Source organism: Prionailurus bengalensis, chromosome B2 (assembly GCF_016509475.1).
Source record: "Prionailurus bengalensis isolate Pbe53 chromosome B2, Fcat_Pben_1.1_paternal_pri, whole genome shotgun sequence".
NCBI classification, from domain to species: domain Eukaryota; kingdom Metazoa; phylum Chordata; class Mammalia; order Carnivora; family Felidae; genus Prionailurus; species Prionailurus bengalensis.
The window spans coordinates 4142568-4157870 of NC_057349.1; the positions used below are offsets into that span (position 1 = coordinate 4142568).

Consider the following 15303-nt stretch of genomic DNA (forward strand, 5'->3'; position numbering starts at 1 on the left):
CTGGGAGCTTTAAATCCACCTTGCAGACCCAAGGCCAGGTGACAGCCAGCGCGGGGACCCCAGCACCGGTGGCGGGGTCCCAGAAGCGTCCTCTTTGGCCCTGCTCTCAGTTTTGCGGCTCTGGGAGGAGGAAGCGAGGTTTCTTCAACACCCTGCATCCTCGGGGCACTGGGCCACGAGGCAGCGCTCAGCTGGTCTGCAGCATCCGCAGTATTTGCTCGGCTCCGTCACACGGACACATTGTTGCAAAGTTGGTCCCTGTCAATTTTCCATCTCGAGCGAAGCAGCTGGGGGAAAATGTCAGAGGGCAGTCACGGTCACGCGTCTCCCCTCGGGCGCAGAGCCTTTGCGCACCGAGGGCCTGGCCCCCGGAATTGCAAGATCGCCTCTGGTTCCCGGGTGCACTTGCTCCGCCCACTTCCTGCTGCTGGAAGGATCCGGCCGCCCTGACCCGGAGGCGGTTTCCTCTCCTGCCCTTTCTGAGGAAGGAGCGGAGCCCAGGTGTCTGGCAGGGAGCTGTGAGTTGACTCCAATGTCACCTATTCTTTGGGTCCTCCCGGTCACTAATTTAGCAAACAGCCCTTGATGGTTCTGGCATGAGGTAGTTCCCTAGTTTTTTGTCTTTTTGTACGTTGGTTGTAGTTGCCTTTGTTTGAGGGTGAGGTGGGGCGGGAAATCACTAAAGACCGCACAGAACTGTATATAATGTCATTAGGACTGCCAGTGGTTTGTGCAACAATAGAAAACTTGGCTTAGAGGCTTTGTAAATTAGATGCCATAATTATGTGGTCCTAAAATCTGTAAACTTGTTGTATGTTCTGTTTTGTTGATATAAAGGGGTTTTATTGACCGGGTAGCTTTAGGTGAATGTGTTTGGGTGTGTAAAGACAAGTGGACCCGTATGGCCCTGCAGAATGAAGAATGTCAGAGTGAAGCCACATGGGTGACAGAAAAGGTTCCCCTAGCCGGTGCACCTGTGGGCGGTCACTGCACCGGCCTGTCCCCCACTGACACTCTCACCAGGATACCAAGACTGACCATCAGCAGACTTCAATCTCCTGAGAGCTTTTTGTGTTAGTTTTAGTTTTTATTCATTTTTATTATTTTTTAATTTTAATTCCAGTGCAGTTAACATACAGGTTATGTTAGTTTCAGGAATGCAAGACTGTGATTTGTCACGACTGTGCGTTACTCTGAGGTCCTTGCAGGCTTTACAAATGGGCTGCCTCAACCCGTTAGGGCAGTCTTTGACCTTGCCATCATGGAGCTCACACGGAGGGGAAAGGAGAGAAAGAGAGAAACCGACCGCATACAGCATAGACGTTTCCTTCCTAAAAGTTCATTGTTTCTTTATTGTCTTTACTTCATGTACAGATGTTTATCGCGCAGCTTAAGTCGGGGTTCAGACTTGTTTTCCAAGTGATTGAGTTCTACCAACATTTTTTTTTTGGAATGCTTCACATTTGTTTCTTCTGATTTAAAATACCAACTTTGGTAAAATAAACTTCGATATGTTTATATGTGTTTCTGGGCTTAATACATAGTTTAATATCTATTGTTACAAGGACCTGTTATTAATATAGTGGTTGGTCTAAATTTTTAATAGATGTAACTATCAGGCTGATCAAACAACTGTTATCATTTTTATTTTTGAGGATGATAATATGTAGCCTCGGCTGCTTTTAATTCCAGGAAAGTTTATAATCATTGGGCCATTTTAATAAAGACTTAACCGCAATACTTAAGTTGCACCGAATTGCAATCTAATTGCATGAGATTGCACTAAATCTATTTGGGAGAAATTAAGATTGCTGTAATAGCATGACCTCCCTTAAGAGAACGTAGTAAGACCACCCCCCCCCCCAATGCCAAAGGAAGGTTCACTTTTTCTTCAGCCCAGTGCTACAGTTTGCTTTACGTATTTCCTATGCATTTCTTATCAAATTTAACTTATATTTCCTGAATGGGATTTTTACTTCTTATATTTTCTTACAAGTTTGGGCTGGGATATAGGGAAGATATTGTTTGAATAGATTTATTTTTTTAAACTGAGAAACGTAACTGTGGCCGAGATACCTTGCTAGGATGGTTTGTAAGTTGATTCTCTGGTGTCTAGGTAGATAATCGTATCATTTGCAAATAATATTTTTCCTTCCTCCCTTTTGATATTTTGTCTCTTTTTTCTCCCCTCTTGTTAGTATTCCATTATTCTTTATGACTTTAAATGCATAAACTCTAGTTTTACTCTAATAAGTTGTTTGCTTATTTTTATTTAACTATTAAAAATTTTTTAAATGTTTTATTTTATTTCTGTTAATTTTTGAGAGACAGAGAGAGAGTATGAGGAGGGGAGAGGCAGAGAGAGAGGGGTACACAGAATCCGAAACAGTTTCCAGGCTCCCAGTTATTACAGAGCCTGACGCAGGGCTCAAGGCCACGATGTTGAGGTCGTGACCTGAGCTGAAGTCAGTCGCTTAACCAGCTGAGCCACCCAAAAGTGTCCCTATTTATTTCATTAAAAAAAACATTTTTTTTAATGTTATTTATTTTTGAGACAGAGAGAGACAGAGCGTGAGCAGGGGAGGGGCAGAGAGAGAGAGGGGGAGACACGGAATCCGAAGCAGGCTCCAGGCTCCAAGCTGTCAGCACAGAGCCCAACGTGGGGCTCGAACCCGTGGAGTGACCTGAGCTGAAGTCGGACGCTCAACCGACTGAGCCACCCAGGCGCCCCCCCCCCCCCCCCCCCCCGTGTCTTATTTAACTGGAAGAGCGTATCTCTTAGTTTCGTTTACTTGTTTGGTCCATCTCTTCACCCCCCTTCCCTCTGGCAACCATCCCGTTTGTCCTCTGTATCTGTGAACCTGCTTCTGTTTTGTTGGTTGTTTGGTTTTGTGTTTTATTCGCAAATAAGTGCAACCATACGGTATTTGTCTTGCTCTGACTTATCCCATTTAGCGTCGGGCTCCATCCGTGTGGCTGCAAGTGACAAGATTTCATTCTTTTTTTACAGCTGAGTAATATTCTGTTGGATAAATACGGTGCGTCTTCTTTATTCATTCGTCTATCGACGGACATTTAGGTAGCTTCTGTATGTTGTTTATTGGAAATAATGCTGTGACGAACCTAGGTGTGCATGTGTCCTTTTGAATTAGTGTCTTCATTTTCTTCAGATAAATACCTCGATGTGGAATTGCGGAATTCTGTGATAGTTCTATTTTTAATTTTTTGAGGGATCTCTGTACTAGTCTCCGTAGTGACTGCACCAATTTATATTCCCACGCACAGTGCACGAGAGGTTTTCTTTTTTTCCATCCACATTCTTGCCAGTGCTTGTTATTTCTTAGCTTTTTGATAAGAGCCATTCTGACAGGTGTGAGTGATATACCTCATTGCAGTTTTGACTTGCATTTCCCTGATGATAGTGATGATGAGCGTTTTTTTCATGTCAGTTGGCGACCTGGATGTCTGCTTTGGAGAAATGTCTATTCAGGTCCTCTGCCTAATTTAAAAAAATTTTTTTTTAATGTTTATTTTTGAGGGAGAGACAGAGTGTGAGCGGGGGCGGGGTGGGGGGGGGGGCGCAGAGAGAGAAGGAGACACAGAATCTGAAGCAAGCTCCAGGCTCTGAGCTGTCAGCACAGAGCTCGATACGGGGCTCGAACTCATGCACCTGGGAGATCATGACCTGAGTCGAAGTCGGCCGCTCCACTGAGTTAGCCACCCAGGCACCCACTCCCCCCGCCTATTTTTTAATTGGAATAGTTTAAAAAAAAAAGAATTGTAGGCATTCTTTATTTTCGGTGTTAATTTCTTATCAGTACATCACTTATGAATATTTTCTATTCAGGAGGTTGCCTTTTCCAACAAAAGTTGGTGGTTTCCCTCACTGTGCAAAAGCTTTTTGGTTTGATGTCATCCCATTGCTTTTGTTTCCCTTGCCTCCGGAGACGTTGTTGACTAACAAGTTGCTGTGGCCAAGATCAAAGAGGTTTTTGCCTGCTTTCTCCTCGAGGATTTTGATGGCTTCCTGTCTTACATTGAGATCTTTCCTCCATTTTGAGTTTATTTTTGTGTCTGATGTAAGAAAGTGGTCCAGGTTCATTTTTCTGCATGTCGCCGTCCAGTTTTCCCAGCACCACTTGCTGAAGAGACTGTCTTTATTCCATTGGATATTCTTTCCTGCTTTGTCAAAGATGAGTTGGCCATACGTTTGTGGGTCCATTTCTGGGTTCTCTATTCTATTCCATTGATCTGAGTGTCTGTTCTTATGCCAGTACCATACTGTCTTGACGAGGACAGCTTTGTAGTATAGCTTGAAGTCTGGGATTGTGATGCCTCCTGCTTTGGTTTTCTTTTTCAAGATCGCTTTGGCTATTCGGGGTCTTTTCTGGTTCCATACAGATTTTAGGATTGTTTGTTCTAGCTCTGTGAAGAATGATGTGTTACTTTGATAGGGATTGCGTTGAATATGTAGATTGCTTTGGGTAGTGTCGACATTTTAACAATATTTGTTCTTCCTATCCAGGAGCATGGAATCTACTTCCATTTTTTTGTGTGTGTCTTCTTCCATTTCTTTCATAAGCGTTCTATAGTTTTCAGTGTATAGATTTTTCACCTCTTTGATTAGATTTATTCCTAGGTATTTTATGGGTTTTGGCGCAATTGTAAATAGGATCGATTACTTGATTTCTCTTTCTGTGGCTTCATTGTTAGTGTATAGGAATGCAGCCAATTTCTGTGCATTGATTTTATATCCTGCAACCTTGCTGAATTCATGAGTGAATTCTAGCAGTTTTTTGGTGGCATCTTTTGGGTTTTCCATATAGAGTATCATGTCATCTGTGAAGAGTGAAAGTTTGACCTCCTCATGGCCAATTTGGATGCCTTTTATTTCTTTGTGTTGTCTGATTGCTGAGGCTAAGACTGCCAATACTATGTTGAATAACAGTGGCGAGAGTGGACATCCCTGTCTTGTTCCTGACCTTAGGGGGAAAGCTCTCCATTTTCCCCGATTGAGGATGATACTAGCGTTGGGTTGTTCATGTGTGGCTTTTATGATCTCGAGGTATGATCCTTCTGTCCCTACTTTCTTGAGGGTTTTTATCAAGAAAGGATGTTGTATTTTGTCAAATGCTTTCCCTGCATCTATTGAGAGGATCATGTGGTTCTTGTCCTTTCTTTTATTGATGTGATGAATCACGTTAATTGTTTTCTGGATATTGAACCAGCCCTGCATCCCAGGAATAAATCCCACTTGGTGGTGGTGAATAACTTTTTGAATGTATCATTGGATCCGGTTGGCTAATATCTTGTTGAGGATTTTTGCATCCGTGTTCCTCAGGGAAATTGGTCTATAGTTCTCCTTTTTAGTGGGGGTCTCTGGATTTGGAATCAGGGTAATACTGGCTTCATAGAAAGAGTTTGGAAGTTTTCCTTCCATTTCTATTTTTTGGAACAGCTTTAAGAGAATAGGTGTTAACTCTTCCTTAAATGTTTGATAGAATTACCCTGGAAAGCCAGCTGGCCCTGGGCTCTTGTTTTTTGGGAGATTTTTTATTATTAATTCGATTCCTTTACTGGTTATGGGTCTGTTTACATTTTCTATTTCTTCCTGTTTCAGTTTTGGTAGTGTATATGTTGCTAGGAATTTGTCCATTTCTTCCAGATTTCGCATTTTATTGGCATATAATTGCTCATAATATTCTCTTATTAGTGTTTGTATTTCTGCTGTGTTGGTTGTGATCTCTCCTCTTTCATTCTTGATTTTAATTATTTGGGTCCTTTCCTTTTTCTTTTTGATCAAACTGGCTAATGGCTTATCCATTTTGTTAATTCTTTCAAAGAACGAGCTTCTGGTTTCATTGATTTGTTCTACTGTTTGTTTGTTTTTGTTGTTGTTGTTGTTGTTTTTAGATAGCATTAATTTCTGCTCTCATCTTTATTGTTTCCAGTCTTCTGCTGGTTTGGGGTTTTATTTGCTGTTCTTTTTCCAGCTCCTTAGGCGTAAGGTTAGGTTGGGTATCTGAGATCTTTCTTTCTTCTTTAGGAAGGCCTGGATTGCTATATACTTTCCTCTTATGACCACCTTGCTGCATCCCAGAGGTTTGGGGTTGTGGTGTTATCATTTTCATTGGCTTCCATATACTTTTTAATTTCCTCTTTAACTTCTTCATTGGCCCATTCATTCTTTAGTAGGATGTTCTTTAGTCACCAAGTATTTGTTACCTTTCGAAATTTTTTCTTGTGGTTGATTTTGAGTTTCATAGCATTGTGGTCTGAAAATATGCACGGTATGATCTCAATCTTTTTGTACTTGCTGAGGGCTGATTTGTGTCCCAGTATATGATCTATTCTGGAGAATGTTCCATGTGCCCTGGAGAAGAATGTATATTCTGCTGCTTTGGGATGAAATGTTCTGAATATATCTGTTAAGTCCGTCCAGTCCAGTGTGTCATTCAAAGCAATTGTTTCCTTATTGATTTTTGATTAGATGATCGGTCCATTGCTGTGAGTGGGGTGTTAAAGTCTCCTACTATTATGATATTACTATTGATGAGTTTCTTTATGTTTGTGATTAATTGATTTATATATTTGGGTGCCGCCACATTTGGCAAATAAATGTTTACAATTGTTAGGCCTTCTTGGTCTGTAGACCCCTTGATTATGATATAATGCCCTTCTGCGTCCCTTGATACAACCTTTATTTTAAAGTCTAGCTTGTCTGATACAAGTATGGCTACTCTGACTTGCTTTTGTTGACCATTAGCATGATAGATGGTTCTCCATCCCCTTATTTTCAATCTGAAGGTGTCTTTAGGTCTAAATGGGTCTCTTGTAAACAGCATATAGATGGAACTTGTTTTCTTATCCATTCTGTTACCCTATGTCTTTTGATTGGAGCATTGAGTCCATTGACTTTTAGAATGAGTACTGAAAGATACGAATTTATTGCCATTATGATGCTTGTAGAATTGGAGTTTCTGGTGGTGTTCTCTGGTCCTTGGTAATCTTTTGTTGCTTTTGCTGTGTGTGTGTGTGTGTGTGTGTGTGTGAATATATATATATGTGATATATATATATATAATATGTACATACATATATATGAATATATATGTATTATATATACATATATATGTATATATATGTATTGTACATATATATACATATATATGTGTGTGTGTATATATATATATATATATATATACACACACACATATATATATTTTTTTTCATCATTTCTCCCCTCAGAAAGTCCCCCTTAAAAATCTTGCTGGGCTGGTTTAGTGGCTACAAACTCCTTTAATTTTTGTTTGTCTGGGAAACTTTTTATCTCTCCTTCTATTTTGAATGACAGCCTTGCTGGCTAAAGAATTCTTGGCTGCATATTTTTCTGATTCAGCACACTGAATATATCCTGCCACTCCTTTCTGGCCTGCCGAGTTTCTGTGGGTAGGTCTGCTGCAAACCTGATCTGTCCTCCCTTGTAGGTTAGGGACTTTTTTTCCCTTGCTGCTTTCATGATTCTCTCCTTGCCTGAGTATTTTGTGAATTTGACTATGATATGCCTTGTTGATGGTCGGTTTTTGTTGAATCTAATGGGGGTCCTCTGTGCTTCCTGGATTTTGATGTCTGTGTCTTCCCCAAGTTAGGAAAGTTTTCCACTATGATTTGCTCACATAATCCTTCTATTTCTATTTCTCTCTCTTCCTCTTCTGGGACGCCTGTGATGCTGATGTTGTTCCTTTTTAATGAGTCACTGATTTCTCTAATTCTTAAGTCATGCTCTTTTACTCTAATCTCCCTCTTTTTTTCTGCTTCATTATTCTCTAGAAGTTTGTCCTCTATATCACTGATTCTCTGTCCTGCCTTGTCTATCCTTGCCTCTGCTGCATTCATCTGTGACCGCAGCTCAGTTATAGCATTTTTGATTTCATCCTGACTAGCTTTGACTTCTTTTATCTCCACAGAAAGGGATTCTAATCTATTTTTGACTCCAGCTAGTATCCTTATTATAGTGATTCTAAATTCTGGTTCAGACATCTTGCTTTTATCTGTATTGGTTAAGTCCCTGGCTGTCGTTTCTTCCTGCTCTTTCTTTTGGGGTGAATTCCTTTGTTTCGTCATTTTGAAGGGGAGAAAAGGAATTAATGAGGTAGAAAAAATTAAAAAAAATTAAAATTAAAAAATATTCAAATAAAAAATTAAACACACACACACACACACACACAAAATCTAATAAATGATGCTAGATCCTAGGTGTGTTTTGGTCTGGGTATTGAAAGTGGCTTGATAGATGAGAGAAAAAAGGGGGAAAAAAAGAAAGAAAGAAAGAGAGAAAGAAAGAAAGAAAATTGAATAGATGGATCAGCTAACAGACTGAAATACGACTGAAATTACTTTGTTTTTCTCTAAAAGTCAAACTATGAGGTGCTTTATAGTCCATAAACTAAGTAGGCGGTGAGACTTGTGTTCTTGAAGAGCGAGGTTGGCCCAGTTGGGTGGGGCTCAGTGTAATGGCTCCACTCTCCACTAGATGGCGCTGGTAGCCTACTAGGGTGGAATGTTGTTGTACTCGTAGGTGTGTATGCGCATGTGCGGGGGCGGTCAAAATGGCGCCGCCCAGCCACCCAGTCTCTTCTGCCAGGTCAGCAATCGCGCACCCGTCCTCTGTCCTCAGCTCTCGTCCACTCCCCGCTTTTTCACTCTCCGTGACCAGGCCCCGGGCAGCACCTCTCTCCTGAGTTTTGCCTCAGATGTGGCTGTTTTCCCCGGCCCCTTACTTCCGAAGGACTGCGGCTTTGACCCGCTCCACCTCTCGCGGGAGGGTCTCACCGAGCAATGGCCGAATGAGCAGTGGTCCAATGTTGGCTGCACCCAGGAATGCCCACTGGACCCTGCTGTTGCCGGTGCCCCGAGACTGCGGCCAGGTGCCAGCCCGTCCCAGAAAAAGTCCGCAAGATAGCGTAGCATCAGCGTTTCAGGGATTATGGAAAACCACAACACACCTCTGGCACCAGGCTTCACCCTCAACGACCTTGCCCCAGCACCAGTGAATGTGGCCGCCTTCCGGGTCTGCTGGGACCAGGTGGCTTCAACAGTCTCTACCAAATGTCCTTCCAGCAGTGGAACCGCTTTTCCCCATGTGGCCTGAGAACGTCCCGGACCCCACTCTGTTCCTGGGGAACAGAGCCCTTCCCACCAGAGCACCGCCAGGTATGGAGCCGCGGAGTTGCAGCCTTTGCGCTCCCTTGGTTACAGTCTTAATGGAATTGAAACCCTCTCCTTTCTCCCTTTTCAGTGTAGTCCCTGCGGCCATTTCCAATTTTCCACTTCTCTCCGGCTGCTTTTGGGGAGGGGTGCTTTTCCCGTATTCTACCCCCCCCCCCCCCCCCCGTCGCTGTCCTCTCTCTGCATGCAAAAGCGGCTCCCTGCCCTCCGTGGCTTCTCTCCCCCCCAGTTCACCTCTCCGCACCGCGTACCTGCTGAGTTCTGTGGTTCAGGTTGTACAGATTGTCGTGTGAATCCTCAGATCGGTTTTTCTAGGCGTGCGGGATGGTTTAGTGTTGGTCTGGCTGTATTTCATGGACGCGAGACACACAAAAAACTTCCGTGCTGTTCTGCCATCTTGGCGCCTCCCCACACGACTGGGTTTTAATCACACCCTGAACGACCTCTGTGAGGTCCTCTTCTTCGCTTCAGAATTTTACATCTGTTACACATTGCCGCCTACCCCAGTCTTTGATGTGACGTCGCACACCCTGTTACAGAGTTAGTTACCATAAATGGGGCCAAATATAGATCCCAGAAAAGAGAACTAAGGGATACCCTTCTTCCTTCCAATGGACTGTGTTTACTGAAAGCAGTGACATTTTGGTGAGAGATGTCATATTCGCTCTCAGCCTCTGGTGAAACACCTGTCCTCGCCTGGCATTTCCCCTCGCTTGGATAAAATGCGGACGGGGCGGGGTGGGTGGGGGGGGCGCCTGGGTTAGAGGCGTGTTTGTCCACAGCTCACATGTAGAAACACACCTGGGGGCCTGACGACCAGGCATTAGTCAGTGGCATTAGCTGTTTTACCGAGAAGCCCAGAAAATGTCCCTGCATGTGGATCTCCCCGGTTGTTCCCCCAGGTGGGTCCCTTAGCGGGTACCCCACTTTAGCACCTCGGCCACTTGTCCTTTCTGGCTTTTGTAACCAGGTAAAGCAGGCTTTCCGTCCAGCATACCAGGCAGCACTCGGCCAGTTGGCCCAGGAAACGGCAGTTCGTTCTTTGAAAGGACCAGGGGTGCTTCTGAGCAGGACCAGAGAACGCACGTCTCAGAGCGAAGTCTTTCTCTTCATTTTCTTAGTAACGGAGGAGTTACAAAAAAGTGGGAATTCGTTCCAGTACAAAAAGTGCACCTTGTGATTGCTGTGGATAAAATGTACTTTTATTAGGGAAGGCAGCAGTCTGACCGCTGGGGCTCCGACCCCCGAGCTGAGCAGTGTTTCAGGATTCAGCACCCACGTTGAGCAAAGGATGGACGGCTTCATACTATGTGCCTGCCCCTTACGCCGTGTCACAGTCATTCACCACACCGTCCTGTTTCTTTTTACATTGGGGGGAGAGATGTGTATTGGATGCCCAGGATAACCTGTCACTGGGACAAGGAAGACAGCTTGAGAGAAATGTACGCAGTCAGTTGAGCGTCCGACTTCAGCTCAGGTCATGATCTCACCGTTGTTGAGTTCGAGCCCCGTGTCGGGCTCTGTGCTGACAGCTTGGAGCCTGGGGCCTGCTTCGGATTCTGTGTCTCCCTCTCTCTCTGCCCCTCCCCTACTCATGCTCTGTCTCTATTTCAAAAATAAGTAAAGACCTTAATATACACACACACACACACACACACTCACACACATACTCAGCCAGACTATACCTTTGAACTGTGTTAAAGCCTTCTATCCTCCGGGTTCAGGGACTCAACAGTGATGTTTGTGTGCACTCTTTTCTTTCTCTACAAGACTCAGTGTCCAATAGAGCACTGGCAGGGCCTGGGACTGATGTCCTCATTCAAGGGAAGAGGGACCAGCACAGGAGCTGGGTCTGAGGGGCGGTCCCCGATCCAGGAAGAAGATGGCCGTGCCTTCCTGGGGGGCTGGGCCCACCCACAGCCCGTGTGCATCTCTTTTGCACCATATAGTTCTGGTCCTGCGTGGCGGGCCTGCATTTTCAATGCAGGTTTGTTTGTGTTCCCCTGTGCACCAGTTGCTTTGTGAACGACTTGTCAAGCAAGCCAATAAGCAAGTGCAAGAAAATACATTTTACTCCAAGATTTGGTGAAAGGACTCTTCTAGAATTTTCAACTTTCACTCCCGTGTGTTGTAGATGTGTGGGTTAGCGGAAAATGTGAGAAGGCTTCTGTACTTTATGGAAGCCCGTTTGGGGGGAAACTGCACTTACTCGTCAGGCCCAGGGAGAAATCAAACTTCTTTTCAGGAACAACTCAAAGTGACAGATGAGGAGAAACCAGAAGAGGCCACGGAGGGAAACGGGAGGAGTACGTATCGATGGGGTGGATCGGAAACCGATAAGAGACTCTGCCGTGGTGGGCACACGCCGTGATCCCCGCTGCTGAGAGCCTGGGACTGGCTTTCGATTGCTGGAGTTGCTGAGTGCAGACACCCGGTCCCCCCAACTCAACACCAGATGGGACGAGGAAAGGAATTCGTAGGCTTAGATAATTCTATGTTCTGGAAAACAAAGGAAATTAAAGAAAAATTGGGTCCTTTTCCCTGTCAGTCATTTCTTGGCTAACTGGTCTCCCGCACCCCCACGGGCCATTCCTTCCGTTCGTGGAGTCATGCGACGATTGAACACACACTCGCACACACACATTCATTGACACGGTGTATGAGACACTGCGCCTGTGTTAAGGATATTTTAAAATAATGTATGTCATGGTCTGCAGTCAGGGGGGCCGGGGGGACAGTCCTAAAGGAAGGGGGCGGTGGGGGAGGAGCTCCGAGGTGCCCCAAGGGAGGCGGCCACCCGCAGGGCGTCTTGGTGTCTCACAGGTCGCTTCCCCCTTTCTCAAAGGAGCACCGCCAACCTTTCACTTACCCACGTGCTGGAAGACAAGAGAAGCCACGTACCCCGACGACAGCCCCCTGGAGTCCTGCTAGTGGGCAGGGCATGGTCTTGGGCCATCTGGCGAAAGGGCAGGAGCCACCCTCACGCATCGCTCATCAGCCACCCAGCTGGGCTTCTGGCCCCAGTGCTCCTCCCTTCCCCCAGCCTTTCCAGAAACCTGCCATTCACATGTGATTTAGCAGAACCCATTTTTTTCTTTCAGCTACATTCTGCCCCCAGGTTCTAAACGTACTTGCTGTAAGCTCCTTTCTTTCTTTCTTTTTCTTTTGTTTAAAGTTCATGTATTTATCTTGACAGAGAGAGTGTAACAGAGAGAGGGGGAGAGAGAATCCCAACCAGCCTCCATGCTGTCAGCACAGAGCCCGATGCGGGGCTCCATCCCATGAACTTTGAGATCATGACCCGAGCCGAAATCAAGAGTCAGATGCTCAACGACTGAGCCCCCCGGGTGCCCCTGTAAGCTCCTTTCTCCATCCCGTGTCCTCCTGCTCCTGCCCCCTCGCCTCTCCCCTCCCCTCCACCGCCAGACCTATCAGCACCCGACTGCCTGAGCCCCTCTTCCCACTGCCTGACCCCCTAACCTGCCCGTCCCCGCAGATGGCATGGGCGACTGCACTCTTTTCTGGAGCACAGGCTCTTGTCTTCCCTCTCTTAGCACCATAGTCTCTTGGTTCTCCTCCTCTCATTCTAGTCGTTTCTTTTTTTCCCTTTTCTTAAAAAGACGAATTATCCCCCAGGCCGGCCATTCAGTGTTGGACTTCTTTGAGGCTCCTTCTCAGGCTTTCCCTCCCTTGTGCCATCCTGTCCCCCAGGGCCCCCTCAGCCATGCTAAGCATTTCAAGCGCCGCCTACATCAAGACGTTTGCTGTATTTCTGCCCGAAGCCAAGATCTCCTGCGTGAAGCCCAGACCTTCCTTCTTGTCATCCTCACTTGGGAATGAACTCTGTCTCAGAGGCATCTCCCTCCATCCGGTAGCAAACCAAGACCTCAGAGTCACCCCAGACACCTTCCGCTCCCGTTTAGTTCCCGAGTCTTGTCAGGCGGATCTCCTGTGGCAAACAGTCTGTTTACCCCGCACCACGTGAGCTCCCACCTCCGGGGCCCAGCGCTTGCCCCTGGATCACACCGCGAACTCCTACTTCCGCCCGGTCCCTCGCGCGAAAACCTCGGAACCCTGCGACCCTGATTACAGCCCTTCCCCTGACACCTCTCCTGTTGATTTCCGGATAAAAGACCAACGTGCTTCCCGGCCGCACGGTGTGTTCTCGCTCTACCCACGTCTCCAGCCTCCTCGCAAACCACACGTCGCTGGTTCCCTGTACTCTGGATACTGGATTGTTCCCTCCTGCCACCAAACCTTTGCTGGTGCTGTGCCCTCTTCGTCGAGGGCCCTCCCCATCCACCTCCTGTATCTGTTCACTGTTGTCCTTCCAGCCCCAGCTCAGCTGAAACTGTGCGGCCGGGGGCCCTCCGTCACCCTCAGACCCACACGTGTGCTCTGATCACCCGTGCTTGCGGCCCGTGTAGACCCGGTTATTCCGTTTTCCACAGGCATTGTGCCATCCACTCTCCTGAGACACTGTCCTCCCCGAGGCTAGCTCTGACTTTGGTCTCGGCCATGCCCCCGTGTTGTGCGTTCACTAATATTCATTTGGTGCTTAATGCTGTGGCTCTTGTTGATGGCCCCAGTACTGCCCACCACACACTCCCCGGATGTTTGGGATGGGGTCAAGCCGGCGTAGGGCTTAAACACAGGTTTTTGGAAGAAGCGTTAAGGTAGTGACATGATTCTTGACAGAGGCTCGCTGAAGGCAGGTAGGGTTCCAGCAGTCAGGGGAGCCGAGGAAGGGCACCGGAGATGGGTGTGGTGGCACAAACACGTGTTTGAGGGCACAGGAAGGAAACCAGGCAATGCCTGTTCACTCAGATGTAAGGGATCTACCTGGATCCACAAACCAGTTGTGGGGCAGAGGTCCAGATGGCCGAAAGGAGGTAGCTGCTGGACGCGGAGTCTGGGGGAAGCCCGAGACTATACGCATCATGGAAACGGCTCTGGTTCCAATGCCAGCGTCCGTAGGAAGCAAGTCATGGGGAGCGGTTGAAGTCTCCCACTGCCGTTCGTCGCAGGCGTGTGCATTTCTCCGGTCACAGCGCATTCGGCCTTCATCGTCCTCTCCTCCTCGGTATTTTTCACCGGGGCGTCTTGCTTATGTGAAGCGTCAGAATGGCCCTGCGTCCCTCCTCCCTTGATGCGACGCCGGCTTGACTGGCTCTGACCTCCTGGCCTACGACTCTGCATCGCGTACCCTGCGGCTTCTGTTGTCTGGCCCTGCTGCTGCAGGTCGCTGTCGGGTTCATCTTCTGGAGGTTTGGACGCAGTTTCTCTTGTTCTTGCTCCCATGGTTCCAGCTTCCTGCTTCGTTAGGGGACACACTGTCCTCGGGCCCCTGATGCTTTTACCCAGATGACAAAAGGAGAATCGTTTCCATGCTCAGAACACTTGTGACACCAAAGGCGTGGGTTTTCCACACCAAGCGGTTCTCTAAACCCCTGTGGGCCCCAGCGGGGCATCCCACAACAGGATTCAACTCTGACGCTAACTACCTGGAATTAGCAGAGACCCCACTGGTTAAGAAAGGCTCGGTGCCACAAAGCTGCGCCCACCTCGGACACCAGTTAAGGTAGTGGGTGCCCGCGGTACCCACGCTTCTGTTTGACCGAGCTACGAGGTCGTGGGTTCCCGCGACCCCCTCCTCGGGTTTGAAAATTGGCTAGAATGATTCACAGAACTTGGGAAAACAGTTCACTTACTCTTACTGGTTTCTTAGGACACAACCCAGGAACGGCCAAATGGAGAAGCTGCTGAGGGCGAGCAGTGCGGGCAGGGGCGCAGAGCTCCCGTGCCCGCGCCAGGCGCCCCGCTTCTCTGGGGCCTCCGGACGCTCAGCAGAGCAGGTGCTCTCGGAACCCCGTCGTTTAAGGTGTCCATAGAGGGTTTATTGCGCAGGCATGATTGATGAAATGATTGGCAGCTGACGAATAACTCGATCTCCAGGCCCTCTCCCCTCCCTGGAAGCAGGATGATGGAGCTGAAAGTTCTAACCTTCCATGGTGCCTTAGTGTCTCTGGAGACCAGCCCCATCCGGAAGCTCCCCGGCGCCCCCAGCTCCCAGCC

The 15303-nt window shown here is 47.2% G+C and overlaps 1 protein-coding gene across 1 annotated transcript in view; it reads right to left on the reverse strand.

Annotated features, from left to right (window-relative positions):
• Positions 1 to 15303, reverse strand: part of LOC122490296 (histone H2B type 1-A) — a 348434-nt gene that overhangs the window by 269051 nt on the left and 64080 nt on the right. The window lies entirely within an intron of this gene.